This window comes from Martes martes (assembly GCF_963455335.1).
Source record: "Martes martes genome assembly, chromosome: 7".
NCBI lineage: Eukaryota > Metazoa > Chordata > Mammalia > Carnivora > Mustelidae > Martes > Martes martes.
The window spans coordinates 14,137,508-14,159,025 of NC_137894.1; the positions used below are offsets into that span (position 1 = coordinate 14,137,508).

Sequence of the window (21,518 nt, forward strand, 5' to 3'; positions counted from 1 at the left end):
TGCACCCAGTGTCCCTAGGTTTGCTCTCTGGGCCTGGTTGTGGTTCTGCCTTCTTTCATTTGTCTTCCTTGTCTTTGGTTGGAGCTGCTAGTTACTCTCCACAACAGGGTTTCAGAGCTCCTTTGCACCAGGACTGGTGGGTTTCAGAGCGATTATCTCATTTCGCTGGTGCCGAGTGAGGCGGCTTGCAGCCCCTGGGTCAGGCATTCAGGGGAAGGCCCATGTCACAGACCCAACCCGAAGGTTAATTTTCCCTCATTAGCATCTCCATAGTTCTCTCCTTGCACAGGATCTCAGGTCCTTGCCTGCTGTCTTCTCCCTGCCTCCCCCCCCCCCCCCGCAGTTTCTGGTATATTCTCTCTCTCTCCTGGTCCCCTCTACACATTCTGCAGGTTCCTATTGGATCCATAGACTCTAATCATTGAAAACCCATCTCATCAATTTCCAGTTTGCCTACTTTTATCCTAGAGCTCCCTTCCTCCATCCACATCTCTCTTGCTCTCGCTCTCGCTTTCTCCCTCTCTCTCCCCTCCACCTCATTTACAAACGTATTCTGCTTTATTTGAATTAGTTCTCTTCTCCCCTTTTACTTTATCCTCCCCCCCCCTTATTCTTTCATTCACTGCTGGTAAAAGCAAAAGATACAAAATGGCAAAGTTCAGCTGCGTGTGACTGGGGGGAGCCAACCATCCCAGCCACCTAGAAAGAGGCTGGAGATTTGTAATGACAGAAGAAACAACAAAGAAAAGAGAATTGCATTCGAGGCTTAAGTGGGCGAGTGTGTTTGTGTGTCTGTATCTGTGTGTGTTTTTAAGATTTCTTCTGCTTCTGTGCTGACTCCACAGAGTGAATTTGCCGAAGACAGGCACGGTATAGGAACTTTGAGTTAACCTCTTCTATCAAATGAATCTTTTCATTTAGAGACCAATAAATCTCAATCTCTAGCTACCTTTTGTAGCCTGAGCTCAATGAGACAAGACTGAGGCTTATAATAAAGACCAGATAAAGTTTGCCAAAGTTATTCCCTCCTACCACCAACCATCCTTTTTTAACCAATCTAGAAAATGCCCCCATCCAACAAATAAAAGTTGAGGGAAGTAGCAGCTTTTCCTCCGTGAGCAGAAGGTTGGAAATTTCTCTACCTTTTCACAGCAAGCCTGTTGACTGAAGTGGCTTTCCAAGCTCAGACATGGAAATGATTTATAGTTTTTCAACAAGTCATTATTTTGGTGTGTTGTTTAGATGGGGCTGAGACAATCTAATAATCAGTGTAAGACTGGGGAAGGGGATTGTCTGTGACCAAGAGGAGAGTTAACACCAGAAACATGAAAGCCAGTCTGGTCTCCAGGGATGGAATTTGGGAAAGAGCCTGCACACGTCTGCTCCTGGGCTATAAAGAAATACATTGTTAACAACAACAAAACAGACAATGCCCTGAGCTCTGCCTTGATTCAGAGCTGAGCTACTTTCAAGATTTTTTAGCAGCACTGTTCATTTTGATGGGGTTTCTGGGCCATTTGAAATTCAACCTTTAGCCAGCCTGCTCATGGGGTATGGTTACTACCCTTATGATTTACTACCCCTCCTTCTATATTTTCTTTATTTCCTGATGGCCCCCCATGGGGCTAATCTTTTTTCCCCCTTTCTTTTGTATTTCCCAGTTTTGTTCTCCCCACTAACGACTCAGTGTTTTTCCTGTTTCTACTGATCACTCATTTGCTTCCTTTCTCTCTTTCCTTCCTTAAAAGACAAGAAAAATAAAAAGGATGGGAGGGGGATTTCCAAATGGTTCCTCTCTAAGTGTTATTAATTACTGCTACAAGGCAGGCAATTCTTAACTAATAACAAAGTTGTAAATTACCACTGACTTTCAAATATTTCTCATTTGTCAGCTCTGATTAATTCGATTAATATTCCGCTCTTTGAAATAATTTTAGCCACACTTACGATCAGCTTTATCCATGGAGCAAAGAGCAGATCGTCACCCCTGCGCGGGACCCTGCCCCTCTGGTTTTACTCTTCACGTGAAGTTTTCATTTCCATCCTGAGGCCTGCCTGATTTGGACTGGAAAGCAGTGCTGGAAAGGTTCACAGGCAGTTAAAACTGAAGAATGGAGGGGACTGGCATATACCTGCAGATGTTCAGTAATGTATACGTAATTTCAGAAACAGTATCCAGGAAATTAATCCTATTGAAAAACAAACAAACAAACAATATCACTTCCTAGGTCTCCCTGAACATTTTTTTTTTTCCGCCCTCCAGACTCAAGGCTGAAGGAATGGACTTTTAAAGGATTCCTAAATTCAGGAAACCCACCCAAGCCAAGCCCCATCTCTCTTTATCGTACTCCTTAACATTTCTAGGAAATGTTCTCAGCTCCCCTTCAAAAATGGGGATTACTGGTGTGTGTGTGTCGGGGGTGTATATGTGTGGGGGGGAGGGGGGCAGGGCCAAAGGGCTCCCAGGACAAGAGCCAAGGGAAGACCTCACATTTTGGGAAGGGGGTTATATTTCCCAAAGGTCCCTTTCCCTTCTACCGTCATATCCAGAATGCGATGTTTGAAGCTATCAATACACGCTGCCTACAATACCTCTGGAGTTTTAATCTTAATTATATTATTAAGTGAAGTACTGTGCTGTCAGGGAATTGAACATGATTTATGACGTCTGCCTATTAAAGGATCGATTGTGAATATCGCTACTATCATCTATCAATATTCTTAGGCCGGGGGTATTTCTCGCTCCACGGTTGTTATTTGTAATACCGAAATGATAGACTGTAAGAAAAGACTATTTCTTCTTCGCAGGACTAGCTCTCCGGGGGCAGCAGGGAGTCCGTGTGGGAAGCATGTTTCAACCACATCTCACACCCAGAGAGATTCTAAAGATCTTTTTTTTTTTTTTTTTTTTTTTTAAATCTTAAAGCCAGTGAAGTTTCCCTTAGGTCTCCTAGAGGAAGGAAAGCCAGAGTCGTTTTTAGGGAAAGAAGTAGCCTCCCTAGGTCGATATTAGGGGCGAGCGTTTTCTAGCTGCCAGGTGATTTGCAAGAAGACTAGACAGAAAAGAAAAAAAAAACAGCAACGAGGGGGCCCCTTTATACAAGGATATCTAGATGAGGGGTGGCGGGGAGTGCTGGGGGCAGACTATATTTTTGGAGCAGATGCCGAGACCCTGTCTCTGCCCTTGGACTTGGAGGTGTCCAATTTCTGGGATCAATCAAGGCTCTCTACTCCAAGCCACCCCTGCCACGACACTTCCACCTGCTCCCGCCTCCTCTGCTTAGGTGGAGGCGGGTGCGAAACGCGCCGGGGCTAAGCCTAGAGGAGCCTGAGCGCGGAGGCCTTTTGTCTCCAGACAGAGCGCAGAGCCTGCTTTCTTCCACCCTCTCCGGGCACGGCACGGGGTCACCGGCGAGTCTCAGCCCCTGCTTTAGGGGGGATGGGAGGGAGAGGCAGTAAATGCAGCAGAACTCCCGCTCTCGGGAGCGGCCTCGGACTGCGAGCTGGAGAAACCCTGCGGGGTGCGGCGGGGCCGGGAGCGGCCTGAGTGCTCCCGGGGCCGCCAGGCCCGCGCCCTGCTGCTTGCCCAGGGCGCGCACCAGGCCTCGGAGGCCGGAGACGTCCCTCCCCGGCTGCCGGCTGCCGAGGTCCCGGAGTCGGTCAAGCGCCCCCTGGCACCGCGAGGGAGGCGCCCCTCGCCTGGAGCAGTGCGGCCGCGACCTGAGCGGGAGGAGGCGCAGGACGCGGGGCCCCCGGGCCTGGCCGTGAGCCTGGCCTTGGCGCTCAGAGCGTTCACCATCCGCCCGGGCCTGGGCTTCGCGGCCCACACTGCCCAGTCTACTCTCTTCCGGGGTTCCAGTGAGAAGAAGTGGGAATGTCACTGGAACCTGGTTGGCCTTGCCTCTGGCTGGAGACAGACGGCCGCAGGCAGGGAGGGAAGACGCCTTGGCCCCGCTTCTGACAGCCGGTTACGGCCCGCCTCTCCTGGCCGGGAGAATATGTTTTGGGGTAGAAACCTCTATCCCAGCCACCCAGTCGCACCCACCTAGCTACCTGCCTGCCCCCGCCCCCCATCCCTTGCTCCCTGCTCCGAGGCCTACCCTTGGCCACCATGGTTTGCCTTCAGATTTGGAGGCCCCCAGGGGTATGGGCACAATGACTGGTACATAGTAAGCACTCAATAAATGTTAGCTGTTGCAACCACGAGGCTCATCAGGTCTCCTCCGCGGGCATCTCTGTCTCTCACACAGTCTCTCACAGACCAATCACTGCCTAGCTGGGGCCCCCAAGACCCCTAACTCGTGCCCAGGGATTGGCCAGCTACCCTGGCCCCCTATGAGCCCTAGAACCACCGCCTTCCACCCTAAAATGCCCGTAAAACACCGAGATCTCTGCGGTTCTTCCCCCAGGGTGTTTGTCCAGGCCTGGATCACCGGGAGCAGAAGAGACCGAAGCCTGAAGCAAATGTTAGCAGGTCCCTATTGCACTCTGCCTCGGTCATCGCCAGGGCGGGGGAATTTTGGTTAAATAAGAACATCCTGGGACAGGGGATGGTGGTTCGTCGTTTAAAAACAAACTGTAAAAAAGGGACCCTTCGGTGAGGGACACAGAGTGTGTGTGTGTGTGTGTGTGTGTGTGTGTGTGTGCAAGGAGGGGTGGGGATCAGGGGCAGGCTGAGGCAGGAGGAGCAAGAGTGGATGAGTCAGAAGCAGCGGAATGACACCTTTTTCTTCCAGAAACAATTCTTTGGGTGAGCTTTTAACCGCCAGGCCGAAAGGAATGAGTTGTCTGAGACAGCGCCCCTCAATAAATGTACAACGAACGACGTGTAGCCGGGTTTTGTTTTACGACCTTTAATAAATACAATTCCGTCTTCCTGATTCTTCTTATCTTCAGTCATACTGAAAGTATTGTCGTTATTTTGCAAACATTTCAGTTCTAGAGGGTCCTTGGAGCAGGGCCGGAGCCACGCCCAGGACCGGGATCACCTGCTGCGCGGCGGCTGGGACTTGGTCCCCTCATCTCCGCTTCCCTCCCCCACCCCCAGGCTGATGGATATTCTTGGATGTGGACCCCTTTAAAAATGACAAATGTCTTGTCAATACAGACTATCCATCCTCTCTTGCTTTCTCATCATTTTTCGGCGCCGAGGAGGGACCCAGGCGCAGGCCCAGCGGCGCGTGTCACGCGGCCTGCATTGTAACGTAATCGCCAAAACCTTGGCCTAATTTGCAACTAATGTATCTCGAGCGAAGGAGTCGGCGAGAAATCAGTGGCCCAAGGAGCTAGATTTAAGCTTTGGAGGGATCGGAAATTAAGGGACTGTAAGGAGGATTATCATTCTCCCGTCTCCCCCTCCCACACACGACCGTAAGTCTCTCCGCTCGGCCTTGGGGACGCGGCCCTTATCTCTCCGCGGCCTGTGTCCCTGTCGCTTGCTTCTGTCGCTCCCGGACCACTGCGTCTGGGGCGTACTCCGCCTAGCCCCCGGGAGGAGGCGCTGGTGCCCGGGTCGGCCACTGGTCCCTCCCAGCCGGCGTCCTGGAGCCCCCATTCACAAAGCCCGGCTTGGAGAAGGCGACATGCACACACACACACACACACACACACACACACACACACACACACACACAGCGAAGAGGGGAGTTTGATCTTGTCTCATTGGCGTCTCGGGCCTGAAAGGAAAATCGTTTGGGTAAACAGCCAAGCTTCCAGGCTTAACGCCCGGCTCCCGCCCCCGCCCCTCCGCCCCCTCCCGCCTCCCCCACTCGCCTTCAACCCCACCCGCCACCCACACTCCGCTCCGCAGCCGGGCCCCGAGCGAGCTCCGCGCGCCCGGGCGGGAGCCGAGGGCTCCCCGGGTTCAAAGGGCCGCAGCCCCGAGGGAATGCCCTCCTCGCTGTGCCCCGGGGGGCAGAAGCGGACTGCAGGGCGGTGGGACCGGCCTAGGCAACGGTAGGAACCGCGAAACCTCCCGCTTCCCTAAGTAGAGCTCGTCCCGGGGGAGGGCGCCGGGGTGTTCGGAGCCCGGAGGGACCTTTCCGCCAAGACCAAGCAGAGGCCGAGTCCGGGCCGCAGGCTGCGCCTCGGCGCTCCGCCACGGCCCCGGCGGGGCACCCCGGGCGCACCAGGCTGTCACAGGCGTGTGTACGTGTGTGGCACCACCACGGGCGGGGTCCGTGAGCCTCTGCAGGCCTCGCTGCGCTCCGCACCCCCTTGGAGGATACCGGGTCCCCACCTCCTCCCGAGCGGCCTCGGCTCCAGGAAAAGCCTTTAATCAGATATTAAGCGTTTTTCCGAAGTTTGATTCTTTCCAAAGGACAGTTCTTCAGCTAACTGGCTGTAAACGTAATTAATAGTTATTAACGTGCAAAAAAAAAAAAAAAAACCCTCCGTGGTGCTTAAAAGGATATTGGTCTCTCTCTAGTTCATTCTCAAGCTTGGGGAGAGCACTGAAATCTGAAAATATCCTGGTCAGATTATTAGACCCGATTCTATGGTGTTTCCCCTCCCCCCTTTCTCTAATGAAATTCCTCTCTCTTCTCCCTTCCTCCGTCTCTCTTGTTCTTACTCTCTTTCTCCTTCTCCCAGTCTCAATCTCACTCTAATCCAGGAGTCATTAGTAACACCCTCTGGCTACATGTTTTGCATCAGTGAAACACTGCGACATAGTTGTAAGACAAACTCTGCCGCCTTGCACTGCATCTTGCGGTAGGAAGTGTAATAGCAATAAAAATCATTTTTCATCTCCAGGCATTATTCCGTGAAAAAAAAAAAAAACAGAAAATCTGAATGTGAGAAGGGGAGGAGGTGGGAGAGAGAGAAATGAAAGGAGGTAAAAAAGGGGAGGGGAGAGGAAGAGGGAGAGAGGCAAACCTTTCTAATAGAGACTCCCCTTCTCAAAACTGGAGGCAGGTAGATTCAAGCATTTCATTTTCTAATGCTCTACTCTCTTCTCTTTTGGTCCCTGTTCCTCACTGTTGTCCCTCTGTGGTCCCAGGACCCTCCCAGCAGTTGCCTCTTAGCTCCCCAGATCTCTCAACAGCTTCCTTCTCCCCAAGGTAACATCCCTCCAGGCAAGAAGACCCCAAGACTCCTAGGGACCAGGCCACCCCTCCTCAGCTGGCCAGGGTGAGGGATCCTCATTCAAGTCCTGCTAAGAAATTGGGGCCTCTTTCCTGTATGGTCTGTCAAGAATCTCTCTAGCCTGATGGAGAAGGGACAAACCATCAGAAAACCAACTTGTGTGTTTTTTGTTTGTTTGTTTGTTTGTTTGTTTTTTCCTGGCTCAGCCCTGTAGTTTTTGAGCAAGGGTGGGAGGCTTTTTGAGAGTCTGCAAATCTGAAACGGGGAGTGTTAGTTACAGGGCAAAGGAGAACTCCCCCCATGGCCACTCTGTGAACTTACGGAGGGCAAAGACTCAAGAAAGGATCTATATATTGGGTTTGCTCAGGCAGGAAAATGCCCACACTTATACATTACCACGCATACACTGTCCCCCACCCCCATGGTCCCCAGTTCAGGCATCATTCCATGTGGGATCCCCTGAGCTCCTTAAAACCAAAAACAAACTTGTAGTTTAAACTACATTAAAAAAGGGCTGTGCCCCCCCCCAACAACAACAACAAAAAAACCCCACACAAATCCTTTCAGGACCACAAGATAGACTCCTTGCTTTTAACATCATGTTTGGAATCGCCACAGAAAAAAAAAAAAATTGTTCCGTGAAATTTGTTTTTACCTGAAACACTTATCTCTGGAAGGATGCAATCTGAAAACAAATTGAAGCAAAGACTCACCATAAAAGTGAATTAATTTTTCTGTATGTATTTTTTTGTAGTCCTGAGGTAGTCAAATGTAGTGCAATTTGTACCTCTCACCGTTGCTCTTTTACCTGCTGACAGGTGTATATGATTAGGGGTCTGCATTTTGTGGTGATTCTGTCAGCAGACCCCAAGGCTGTGGGGGTCCGAGGTTTGGTGGGCTGGCCACTGGAATGGCCTGGCAGAGCCCCTCTAACGTCCCACCCACCGGAATGAATGAATGAATTTGGGTGCAAATGTAATTGGGAAGGGATGACTTCTTAGGCCTCCTTCGAAATATTTGCGATGGCCCCGGCCCGAGTGGCCTGCACTCAATGGCCCGAACCCATGGCCTCCAAGAAGACATCTCTCATTTATTTTATCTTTCCTATCAAAGCAGCTTCACCACTTAGACTTGCTGAAATTGTACCTACATATTTTTCTCTTTCTCCTATCATTTCCCCTTCGTCCCGGTGCAGACATTGTGCAATATGTCGGTCACAAATAATGGCTTTTAATCGACTGGGAGGAGGCCTTTGCGTTTCGGCTTCTCGTAAGGTTTTGATGAAGGGGAAAGTCCGGCGACGGTCAAGTTAGGCTGCAGAAGGCTGGGAGTGTGGCCATGCAATTTCAGTTTCTGCAGCGAGGTGGCGCTCCAGGGCACCGCAGCGCACCCAGCCGCGGGCCGCCGAGCGCTCCGACCGCGTTCCCGCAGCGAGGCAGTGGCCGCCGAGCCAGGATCCCGTCGGCTTCCTCTCGTTTGGGCACCAAAAGTCGGAGAGCGCTCAGGCCTTCTGGGCCAAGCGGCCCGCAGGGTGGGCGAAGGGCTGAGGCCGCGACCGGGGGAGGCTGGCGGCGGCAGGGAGCCAAGACTCGGCCGAGGCCGGTGCGCACTCCCGGCGCTCTTGCTCCGGGGAATCTGCGAAGTTGTTGGACCCTGGCGGGGCCGAGGCGAGCGTGCGGGGACCTCAGAGCCTCCGGGAACGGCGCGCGGGGCTTCGGCCTCTGCCCAGTTGCGGGGAGGACAGACCCTAACACGCTAGGGAGTCGCCCAACTCCTTCACCCGAGGGTCGGGAGACTTTTCTTCTTTCTTTTTTCTTGCTTTAAGGAAAAATAGAGGAAAGAAAATCTTACGCACTCGATATTGCTTTGTCCTCAAATTAGGCAGTTTTCCTGTTTGCTAGGTTTTTCTTTTTTCTTTCCTGTAATTTTCCTCTCCTTTCCTTTTCGTTCTTTACTTTTCCCCCCTTCCTTTCTTTCCTAGTCTTTCTTTCTTTCCTTCTGTCTTTCCATTTCTAAGAGATGGTTCTGTGTGAGTGGGTGGGAAAAAGAGAAAGAGAAGGGGGGTGGCACCAGCCTGAGAGGACCCAGCATTGGCAAATGGCAGCAAAACTGAAGAAGAAACTATTTCGATTTATTGAACGCACTTCCGTCCTAGCGATTTCGTTTCCACACTTCTGCCTTCCCCCGGTATCCAACAAGCTCTAGGTCAACGATGACCGGCAGGAAGTGCCTTTCACCAGGCCATACCCAACCTGTGGCCGTGGGGGCCCTTTAAAACAGTTTTTGAAGTATAGAAATAATAATAGTAATAGTCAAAACGAGCAGCATTTCCATTCTGCATCAATTTCCTCCTGAGTTTCAGGCTGGCTCTGCGAAGCCGGAGCAACTCGAGCCGCGGGTTGGTTAGGCTGGGCCCTTTTTTCGTTGCACCGGAACGCCTTGACCCGGGAGCCGCCGCCCTCCCCAGTGGCCTCGGGCGCGGGCCTGGGCCGTGGCAGCCGCTGGGAAGCTTTGCTGAGCCTGCACCTACTGTCTACTCCCTACCCAGCCGCACTCCTTTTAGCCGGTCTTTCTGGCCATCTCACTTTCCTTGAAGTTTTCTAGTATAAATGCAGGAATTTTCGGCCCAATTTAGAAGTCTACAGAAACTCAGAGGGTCAGGTCATTAGGAATGTTAACGTAGCAACCAAGAATTATAAACATGATCTAAAAGTCTCTTCCAATTCATTTCTTCAAGTATTTATTTGAGTTAAGTGATGAAAAGTGACAGTTGTGAAATAGACAGCTTTTAAAAGTAATGAAGTCAGATGAGGCTTTAACCTGTCGATTGCTATAAATCAACTTGAAAAAGACGAATGAAGAATATTATTTAGGTGCCTAACAGCCAACATTTGCTGTGCGCGTGGCAGGTCCTGGAGCCGGCCTGTAGGAGCTGCAGGCTGGGGGGACCCCCAGAGGCCCTGTGCCTGGAGTGTGGCCCTGGGGTGGTAGAGCCCCCTGAGACCCGCGGTCTGAAGCCACATTTTGTTGAGGGCGGGTCTCCATTTCCACCAAGACTTTGATCGTGGATTTGGGCCACCCGAGTATGTCTGGGCAGGTCACCCAGCCTTCAGCACAATTGGAAATTCAGGAGACTGAATGCCACGATGTAGACCGGCATTCAGCCTGGGTCCCCAGCTGGCTGAGGGTGTCCACTTCCTCCAGCCCAGCGGTTCTGAAGGGCCAGGGCCTGAATGACACCCTGATCTTATTAACTTTTTGGAAATGGTGGCGGCAGAGGTGGGGGAAGAGGAGGGGAGGAAGATGAGCCCGAAATCATATTTCCCTGAGGCTCTGGGGGTGGGGAGTGGAGGGGGGGGCTTTGGGTTCTCCGTGACATCAAATGGCCCTAATATGGGAGGAAACTCCAGGAAGGAGGAGGACTGGGACAGGCATATGGAGGTCTTCTGATGGGAGAAGGATCTCAATTCTGCACAGAGTCCAGATATGTTTTCTGGAGGGTGAACTGGTGGGGTGTTTTAAAATAAATTTTACACACTTTCTTGTGGATCTCATTTCCCCTCAACTTCGATTTTCATCATAGCAGGACTTGAGGCATGGCCCTCTTCCCAGTGACTTCAACCCCATGTCCCTATCCCATTCCAAGTCTGAACCGGAGAACATGCCCAGGGTGTCTGGCCTTCTGGGTCGGCTAGTTCTCTCTTTCCTCTAACGCTTCCGGAGGTGGGGAGGGTACAGACGATTCCCCCTCTCCTTTGCCACCCACCGTCGTTACTTCTTAGACAAATTGGTCATCCAGTGTCCTCCCTAGACTCCTGGAGCACGAGCAACAGGTGCTGGTGCACTTCCTTCCTTAATTCTTCCACCCGTTTCTCTCTCCATCCTTCTGTCTGGGTCAGCTGGGAGGGCCGGGGGCACCCCCGGCCCTCCTCCCGTTTGAAGGCGGAGAGCAAGCCCGGGCGGGCGAGAAGGCGGTGCCCGCGTCTTTGGACAAGTGCCTGTCTGGCTGGCTCTAGGGACGGTCTGTGGCCCCGCATTCGCCTGGCTCAAAATTCCCAGCTCTTGACTGGAGGCTACCACACCGAGGACCCTCTGAGGATGTGAGACCCAGAAGAAAGTGGAGGTGGGGGGGAGGGAGAGTGAAGTGGACCACGCCCTCCCCTGGGACAGACCCTAGCTTCTGGGGGGCTAACTGCGCTGCTGGCTCCATTCGGCCCCATCCCGGCCTGCGACGTCTCCTCCCGGCGCCTGGGAGCTTGGTGCGGACCTCGGGCACCTTCCCCTCCCCCCTTCAGGTCCGATTTCCCTTTTTCTGGAGACCCGAACGTGGACTGGGAGGCTCTCGCCCTATCTGTGCCCAACTTGCCCTCCGGGTCAGCTGGGGCTGGAACCTGCGCGCCCGAGACTCCGCAGCAGGCTGCGCGGCCACCGCCCCCACCCGCCCGGCTGGCGCCAGGGTGCCCGGAGTCCCAGGCTGGGGCGCCGAGGGCGCGGGGGCCTCCAGGACCCGCCTGGGTGGAAGGTGGGGAGGAGGGACTGCAACTTCCAGCTTCCGGCGGGGCGGGGGAAAACTCGGCGGGGGAGGCCGGTGGAAACTCCTCCTCCACTCCGCCCCGAGGCAGCCGGGACTCGGCTAGCAGCGCGTCTCCGCCCGCCCGAGCGTTTCCATAAATCAGGCCGCTGGCAGGCTGCTAATTAGCTCAGGCCGAAAAGAATAGGAAGAGGGAGAGTCCAGTAGTGCTCGGTGGGGTGGGGATGGGGGGGGTGGGAGCGCAGTAGGTGGGAGATCAGAATTTCCCCAGGACCCGGGGGCGACTGCCTGGGGCACCTCAGCAGCCCCCCGCCGAGGCCACTGCAGATCACTTTCCCCCAGCCGGGGCCTCCAGCCTGGGGCCTCCCGATCACACGCCTTCCGCACTGCGCGCACCCGGGTGTTGGACCTGGCCCGCCCACCCACGCCGAGGCCCCCTCTCCCACTTGCTGAGCAAGCCCGGCGTTAATTAACTCTCCCCTCGCCCCCTGCAATATCGGAAGACTTTCAAAACTCATCCCCAAATGTTTCCTTCTTAAGCCTGAAGCCTGCGTTTGGAACAACCGCCAGGAAAAGAGGGAGCTGGGTCTGGAAGGAGGGTCAGTCACCTCAGTGTTTTGGGGTATCAGCCCCCCTCCCCAAGGATTGTGGGATGGGTTGTGGGATGGGACGCTGTAACCCTACTCCTCCTCCCCCAGTGAAAAGACCAGACGGGTCAATCAAGATCAGAAATAACACTAAAGTTGGATTTATTGATTTCCATGTAAATCCGGAGCAGAGGACGCCGCGAGTGAGAGTGATTTCTGTTTATTTTCTTTCTCTTCCTCCCCCACCCTTCTCCCAGCCCGCCGGGTTTCTGCGCCCCTCCCAGTCCTCTCCGCCCTCCGCCGGGAAGGGACTGTGCGATGACATCACCGCGGAGACCCGCGGCCTCCCCGCCCCCGGCCCCGGGACCCCGGAGCGGAGATTGACAGGTGTCGCTCGCAAGGACAATGCCTTCCAGGTGTCACCGTCACAGTCTCATCCCTCCTAACCCGCCCTCTCTGCCCCCTTCCCTTCCAACTCTCCTACCCACCCCACTCCCCTCCTTTTTTCCTTGGAGGGAAGCGCTCTCCTCCTCCCCCAGCTCTGCGCATCTGGGCACCGGGTCCCGGGTCCAGAGATGCGGGTCCAGAGAGGTCGGCACCGAAGGGCAGGGGTGGCGGAGATTCCGCCTGCTGTTTGCTTCAGGGCGGCTGGGAGATCCCAGAGCTCCGGGAAGGGTCCGAGCCCGACCGTGGGCAGAGAGGGAACGTGCGTGTATTTTAAAGGAACCTGCGCGGTCTCTGGACATCCTACCTTTGCTCTCCATCCGAACCCCCCACACACATAATATAACAGACGCTAAAATAATCCTGCCATCTGGCAAATCCCAAATTTGGCGACCTAGCTACGAAAGCAACGGCAAGGTGTCATCTCCGGAGTAGGTGGCTGGTCCTGCCCGGCTTTTCCGAGCAGGGCCAAGGGCGCGGAGCTCTGCCTGCACCTGCCCCCAGCTCGGCCGGACCGTCCCCCACCCCCATCCTTGCCCTGACCCGCCGACTTTGTGGAGCTTTCCTCCCTCCGGATCTGGGCATCGGCTGGGGGGGGGGGGGAGGCGGGAAAGGACGTGCAGGAGTTAGGGCTTCCGCTCTGGTTTCCACCAATACTGCTCAATGAGCTAAAACCCAAATTCGGCTTCATTATTTAACACCGAATGTAATTTATAGCCGGGCGGCCTGTCGGGGCGATTTACATCATTTGGTGCTAAGGATCACACATATTAGATTTCTTCAAAACCGATGGGGGTTTTCTTTTACTTTCTTCCTTTTTTTTTTTTTTCTTTCTTTCCTTCTCCTTCTTTCTATTTTTTTTTTTTTTTTTTAAGGAGGGCATTTGTGCTAAATTGCCCAGTGCTGGTGTGATAACTGTCAAAAGTTTGACATCAAAGGAGCTAATATTATTCAGTTACCAGAGAAGCTGTCTGTCTAAATAAGAATATCTTAATTACTGCATCACAAAGGTAGGAAAGGGGTCGGATCTGAAAAGGGGAGAGGCATTCAGCCGCTGCTTTTGATGGGCTATCTGTATTAGACCGATGCGCCTCTCCTAATCAGGCCTAGTCCGATTTCCTTTCCTCTCCCCGTCGGTCCTCTGAACTTTATAACTATATGTAAACACGTTGTCAGTGGGGACCTAATCTTCTCGGGTTCTTATTAGAAGAAATTTCCATCCTCTCTCGTTCTAGATTAGGCGGTGGAGTCCTCTCCATCAATGAAGGGACTAAGGTTTCGTGGACAATAATGTGGCAATTGTTGATGGTTTGTGACCCATAAAATGTGGAGGTGACTGTTCTGGCTTTGGTATGTAATTATGCAAAACACTTTCCATAAAGACTTGCCATTCGATCTAATGGCAGTCCCTGCGGTCTATTTCAAAAAGGGAGGGTCTATGTACAGAGAGAGAAAAGTAACATTTGTTTTAACACAGGTTTTATGGGGGGGATGGATGAATACAAACACATCCCAACACCGCCCAAAGTATTTTTTGGAGTCAAATTAAAATAATTACGAAGGGGTTTAATAAGTTAATCATAGCAACACGGCCCATCCAAACGCAGGGTGTGGGGGGGTTCGGGCTACAGCCCACCACCTCCCGACCTGAATCTGTACTTGAGGGTGGCGATTCACCTCCTGCTTGTGCAGGGGTGACTGGCGACACTGTCTCAACTCAGTCCACCTGGGTGCCCAGCTGGGATCTGAAGCCCCAGTTGGGGACTGAGATTGGGGGAGGGGCGGGCCGTGTCATCCACCCCAAAATCTTGTCTGCGGAATTATTTGGCAGAGGGCATGTTAACAAAGCAGCCCTTTCCTGAGAAGCTCCCCCTTTCCCTGGAGTGTCCCCAGTGCCCCAGATTTAGGGATTTCCCCAGAAAGGCAGGTAGGAGGGAGTGCCTGGCTGATTTGGGTGAGAAGTCTAAATTCTGAGCCCAGCTTTAGAGACTTAAGGACTGGGGCTGAGTCTCAGCTGCTGAAGCACCTTTGCAAGGCACCTGAGGTTTTGCTTTATGTGGTGGTTTAAAAATTAATAATAATAATAATAATAATAATGTAAAGAATTTGAAAGGGCCTGAAGAGGAAAGGTGGAATGAGGAGGGTCATCACTGATCCCGACCCAGCTCTGACTGCTAGTTAAAAGCAAGCCTTTCTCTGTCACCTCAAGGGCCCCCATCCCGCCTGGATCGGTGCCCCCCCCCCCACCCGGAACCACTCAGCATCCGGCTCTGCAGCCTCGCCGGCACACAGTGACACTGCAGCGTGAGCCCTGCAGAAGCCGGCGACAGGGGATTTTTCAAGGGGGAAATAATGATTAAAAGAGAGAATCATCTAAATATCAAAGTGACGCATGGGAGACCTGGAAAAAATATTTAAGCTAATGAAAAGCAAATAAAGAAGGAGGCACTTAGGCTGGGAAATTAAATATTATGTTTAAGATGGTGCTTTTGTGCGGGCTTGAAGATTTCCGATTCATGTACACATAATAAACACTCAGGTTTGTCATCTGGAGGTGCAAATCTGAAAGATATTCCAACAAATGAAGTGCTGGCAGAGAGAGGAATAAAGAGATCGGTGCCTGTCAGGGGTCAGGCAGCCTGAGATTGCTTCTAGAGATCTTTTGAAAATTTCACACGATTGAAGGCTTAGGGGCTTCACTGCGCTCGCATTTCAAACTCAGATCAGTGGGATCACAATCAAAAATAGAGGTCTGGAAAATTTTGATGCAAAGATGGCCACGGGCTGCAGGGCTTCTCTCACCAGCTCTCTCTCTCTCTCTCTTCTCTCTCTCTCTCTCTCTCTCTCTCTCTCTTTCCAAGACAGATACTCTGACATGGTTGTGATCCTTTGGATGACAGAGTTGTCAGAAAAGAAAGAGAAAATTGCATCTTGTCTCATAACTTCCTTTTAGTCAAAAGGAACTTAGGGTCTTCTTTCCAATAAAATAGGGGGAAAATTTTTCTGGCTAGTATAGGACCATAGCTCAAGAGTTTGGGATTTCATAATTAATGATTGACTCCTGGACGTTTAGGTTTGGCTCTCCTCTTTATTTTCCTGGCTTATAAAGAGGATTTCTCATTTAGTGTGTGTCCCTGCATTACACTGAAATTTCTTAACCACTGTCCATTGTAGGCAAGATCAGGTGTATAGATCTGAGCATATACTTACATATATGTACGTACACACAACTTTAATCTCTAAACCCGGAGACAGGCCTGGCTGCCTTCTCATTTCGTGGGAGTTAATGCTCACTCATATTTTGCCCACCTCCCAAGATGTCAGCACTTTCTGGTTCAAACGGGACACAGAAAAATCAATTGTCTCTGTGATTGATCCTCCAGGGGAAAGAAAATAAAAGGAATGGGGGTGAAGGGAGGTTCTATGAGAACAGATCAAACTAAGGAACTCAGAAATGGGACCGGGCTTAGCAGAGGCAAAAAAGCTGATTAGACCGCGAGAGCTGGAGACCACTTTCCCAACAACCGGAACCAATAGGAATCACCTCAAATTAGTTTCTACTGGTTTAGCGAACTTTAGGAAGAGTAAAATGAGGACTAATTTATCATCGCTTTGCCAATTTTAATTTTTAGCTGGCCGTCTTAGACAAACAAGAGGCATTCGGGGGAAATAATCTGAATCATAGTTGGGTTTCACTAACTCTGAGACTAAGAAGAGCAAAAGTCAGACTCTCAAGAACTTCCCTTAAGTGTATATTAGGAGATCTCTCCTGGGGAGCGACCCCACGGTGGAGAAGAAGCCAATAAAAAGGTCTCCCGTTTCCTGGGTTATGGACTCAAACTGTTCATAACCTGGGTTCTTTAACAGGTGGGCAGAAACGGAAAAGTTTAAGAGTTGCATTGACTGGTTTTACAAGTTCAAATCCTTGGTTCCTCCAGCGTCTGTCCTTTGGGGCGTGGGCTGAGAACGCCCCAGATTTGAGCACCTCAGGTCGCTGGGCAGTGGGACAGGCCCCAGCTGCTGCAACTCTGAAGGGAGAACTTGGCCATGGGTGCCCTGGGTTTGGTGCTCCTGGAAGGAAGGGGGAGAAAAGTGGAGGGTGCGTGCCTTTCAAGTCCCATATTTAGAGCTTTCCCAGAGGCAAGTGGCCAATTCCAGCAGCAGAACTGCCCGCCCTGGAGGCTTTGGAAAGGGAGGCCCTCTGTGTGCAGGGCGGCCTCTGCCCTCAAAATATGCTTCTCCATCCCTCCCCCTCCCTCAGAACCACAGTCTGGGCATAGAGAGCGGGTTCCAAGTATAACTTTTAGAAACTCGAGCGGAGATGCAAACGAAGGGGAGCTTTCTCTTTACAGAAGGGCCGCCCACAGGGCCCTCAATCTCGCTCTTTCTCGGTCTCCCATCACGGACCAAGCCCCCCAGCTGGGCTTTAAAAAGCGAGGTTTTGTGCCGTGAATATACTACGGGGGCCTTTCCGGGCACCCCGGGAAGCGCTTGGAGTGAAAAGGGGCCGGCGGGATAATCGAAGGAAGCGGGAAGAGCCAGGAAGGGGTCCCAGGCTGAAGTGGGGGGTGGTACTCGGCCTCCTCGGGGTAGGAGCAGCGCCCGGGCCCAGCGGGGAGGCGGCGCGCCCGGGCCAGGGTTCCGCCGACACGGACGCCCCCGCGGGCACGCTGAGTGCCCGGGATTTCCTCTCAGCCAGGCCCGAGAAGGATTCCAGGCTCCTCGGGTGGAATGCGGGAGGTCTTGGGGGGTAATCCTCTCTGCAGAATGCAGAGCTGGCAGGAGCCTCGGTTAAAAAAAAAAAAAAAAGAAAGAAAGAAAGAAAAAAGAAAGAAAGAAAGAAAGGAAAGAGAAAGAAAAAAGAAAGAAAGAAAAAAAAAAAAACCAAACCCACACCAATAGCGAAGCAGTCTTGAGCGCTGCCCGCTTTGCCCGCAATAGAGGGGTTTTCTCGGACCAAGAGGGGAGGTGAAACCCATGAAACTCGGACCTCGGCAGGGACCGGCGCTGAATGTCCTTTCTGTAACCACTTGACTAGGAAATCCAGGGGCGGGGAAAAGGATGACAACTCCAAATCACAGGCTGCCGGTGACCTCTGGTCATATTGATGGGTCCTCCTTTCCCAGCATCGGCAGCCCAGGGAGTTGAGGACACGCGAGTAACCTTCCTGTCTCTGTCCCATTCTCGCCTCACAAAAAAGAAGAAAAAACAACAACAAAAAAAGTCAGGGCCCAGCGGAGAAGTGTAGAGTGGAGGTCAGAGGCTTCAGGGAGCTGGAGAGGAACTCGAAAACAAAGCCGAAAACAACCCAAACGCCTCTGACTGCCCGTGGGTCAGAGCTCAGTTCTTCTAGGGCAGTGCCGGCGCCGAGCACCCTGCTCCAGGATCATCTCGGGCCAAACCTTGGGCTGGGCCCCGCGCGTCTCTGCCTGGCTGGCCTCGCGTTAGGAGACCTTGTGTGCACCCGTCTTTGCAGCCGGGGAGCCTCTCCCGCCAGTCTGACTCTGGGGGCGCCACCCAGGTCAGGGAAGGTGCGGAGCTCAGGTAGAGAACTCAGGGCCACTGGCGGCTGGGCAGCCACGGCCGAAACCCTGTCCCAACGTGTATACTGCGCGCTCTGCCCTCTCCAGGAGTAAAACACTAAAACATCCCCGCGTCTAGCGAGTGCTGGGTAGGGAGAAGCCGAGCCACGGGAGGCATCTTCCCACTGCGTTACCACTGGCGCGGAAAACTGAGTGTTTCCAGCGTTGGAAACCTCCCGTGGCTGCTGCGGGAGGTCCGCCCCGCAGGGTCGGGGAGAAAGTACTCGAATTCCCGCATTGCCACCTTGGCCTTTCCTAAAATGATGTTTTAAAGAACATCACGAAACTAAAAACACCAAGAGAGGCAACGCGTTTCTTTCGTTTAATAGGACATAGATAAAATGCGCTTTTAAGCCATCTTACTTTCTAACTTCAAGGGAGCCAGTGTTAATTTTACCTTTATTTAAATGACTGCCTAAGCTGACTCCTGGAGTGTTCTCCCCAACCCCGTCCCTCCCTCCAGATTTTAACATATGGAGAATAGTGAAGATTTACCACTATCCCGGAAAGCAAGCAGCTCTTTCCGGCCTCGTGCCCACCCCACCCCCCAACACCTTGACTCATTTTTGTGGATATTGTTAATTTCATGGAACTCTATTTAAGGTTTAGCCTGAAATTCACGTGCCATGGAATGGCCAGTGTGTCTGCAATGAACTCCAAGTGTGGCGCCCTAGCATCAGACCCGACCTTTCCTTGGGTGCCTGCAGACGTTGACGCCACGTGATTTAGTGGGCACCATCTCCTGGTAGGAGGCTCCCTGACCTAAGTCCAGCCATGTACCCATGCACGCCCAGGTGGCCGCATTCCCAGGTGGGCTTTGCCACCAGGGACTAAAACTCTGTTCCTTGGAGGCAACAGCTCCAGCGGTGGAAGGCAGATCGAGGAACTTCGGGCGATCTTTTTGACGCCACGTCCAGTTTTTAGGATCTCGTGCCAATTTCTCGGTGTGTTTCTGTCCAGATAGACTAAGCTCTTTGGAGTTAATTAACCTGAGGTCCAGCTACAATTAATAGAGAGCTAAGAAAAGACGGAAAGAGGGGGACTTTGTAGGAGGAGCGGGGAATAAAAAAAAGAAAGAAAGAAAGTAATGTGCGTTTAGCCACATTCCTTTGCACCGGTCGGTCACAGTTAGTTACCGACTTTCCAGCTGCGAGGACGATGCGCGCCATTTACTGTAATTGAATTGCTGTTATAACACCTTTCAGGGACACAGCAAAGCGTTTCAAAAAAGTTGTGTGCTTGGTCTGCGACTGCCTGTCCTCTTCCTGCCGTTGCCAGCCGCCCACCAGGCACGCCGGGACTTGAGGGCATAGGGCTCCAGGCGCCCTGGGCGGAGCTGGAGGAGCCTGGCCCCTGGCGAATCCATCCCGGCAGCGGACTTCCCTAACCCAGCCGGGCACCCTGAGTGGGCTGGAACTCGAAGCCAGGACTGAATGAGGGATGAGGTTAGGACCTGGAATTGCAGAAGCTGGGAAAGTCAATATGTGGTCGGGAGTGAACTCCAAGCTACCAAGGCCTTTGCCCTCCCTGTTCCATTGGTTGTGAATTCTCGAGCTCCCTGCTGCAGCTCCGGGTGGTTTGGCAGTGCTGCCTCCCCCTCCTCCTCCCCCCAGCCTTGGCCTGGCCTCTCTGAGTACCAAACCACCCCGAGAAGATAGGAAAGTTTCCTGCCCCTGGGCTAGGAGTTAAAGGTTGAGACCTGATGCTGAAACACTCCCTCAGTGCTCCCCGCCCCACTCCTCTCAGACTCTGATCAAGCTTCCTAGCCTCGGATTTCTGACCTGCAGGTCGGGGAGGGACGTTGGAGCCCCAAGATTTCATCATCTCCGTCTCTCCGCAGCCTCTGACCTTTCTTGGGCCTGTGGAACCTTCCTTCATCCCTCTCACCCTTGGGCGCATCTCCCTTATCCCTCAGCAGTGTCCTCACTGTGACCACAAGACCAGCCCTTTTCTCTGGAACCACTCACTCTACACTGGCCCCTCTTGTGGGCTGCACACAGCTTTCTAGGCTCAAAGAGCAAAATTTAGAATCATACGACAACAGCCCCCACACCGCCCCCCAGTTAGGATCTCCGGGCCTTCAGCACAGCCTATGCGCGCTCTCCAGAGGGGCGGCAGGTTGAAAGAAGTGGGACAAGTGGGGGCAGGGGAATCTCCCTACCCCAACGCTCCAATAAGATCCCCGAGGCTAGTTTAAAGGCCGGGAAAAGGAAAAAAGCAAGTATTAGAGCCTGGAGTGTGCCTCATAGGGCCCGAGAGGGGACTAGAGTACGTCTGGGACCAGCGCACTGGGTGCCGATGGACCTGAGCATTCTCTGTCTCAGACGCGCAGGTCAGCCAGAGAAGGCTAAGACGTTCGCTGCCACGCTGGGCTCCCTTGTCCGTCCAGGGCGATGGGGGCAGAAATGAGTCAGGCTCCAAAGAACTGTCCAGGGGAGGTTGAGGCTGAAACCAGAGGCAAAACAGGCAAGGAGGGGCAAAGTCTTCCAAGGAGGAGAAGCCACCGTGGCTGGCGCTCTGCAGCCAGGTGGGAAAGCCTTATGGCCTTCGTTTGGGACTCACCTAACCCATGTGTATGTGCGCTGCACGTGCGTCTGGGGCCGGGGGAGGCAAGTTAGAGGACGTGGAGAGGGGGAGCTTGGCATCTACCACACTCATCAACGTGACTCCGATTGAACTTTTCTTTTTCTGAGAGATCCGCAGCCTCCTCTGGGGATTGCTAGACCTAACCTGTCTTCGGAACCAAAAAGTCTGTTGCTTTTGGAGACATCCAACAAGGTGAATGAGCCTGCGTTCTGTGGGCCCCAGAGCTGGTTGCGCATCCCCTCTCCTTCTCCCAACAACGCCACAGCCTGCATCTACTTTTCTGCGAAACCAAGTTCTTTCCGCTTCGTGCATGGTCAGATGAGGTGTACAGTATTCCCTGCACCTGGTCCTCACGGTCTCCTGCGGCAGCGAGCAGGTGGGGGTGGCATTGGGGAGCTCGGTAATATGCAGAAATCGGGAAAGTGGCTTTGATGGGGAGACCTTGGTCCGAGCTGGGGTTAGATGACTTCAAGGCTTACCTGGGGACAGAAGAAAAGGAGGAGCTGGCCCTCATTTGGACCCTGTTTTCTCTACTTGGGACGGTGGGTTCTTGGCTTTGTGCCTCAGGACTTCCCACACCCACAGTGCACCCCACCCCCGCGACCCCACTCCCTTGTCTCGCTCTGCATCTGCGTGGTCTTGACCTTGAGGAGACACCCAAGGGAGGAACAGCTTCAGAGCACGTTAAGAAGTCAAGGGCAA

The 21,518-nt window shown here is 53.0% G+C and overlaps 1 long non-coding RNA gene across 1 annotated transcript in view; it reads left to right on the plus strand.

Moving 5' to 3' along the window:
• Positions 1-5,800: 5,800 nt before the first annotated feature.
• Positions 5,801-21,518, plus strand: part of LOC308346365 — a 39,243-nt gene continuing 23,525 nt past the window's right edge. Inside the window, exon 1 of the long non-coding RNA XR_013967170.1 lies at positions 5,801-5,955. This is a non-coding gene — a long non-coding RNA (uncharacterized lncRNA). The remainder of the gene's footprint in view (positions 5,956-21,518) is intronic.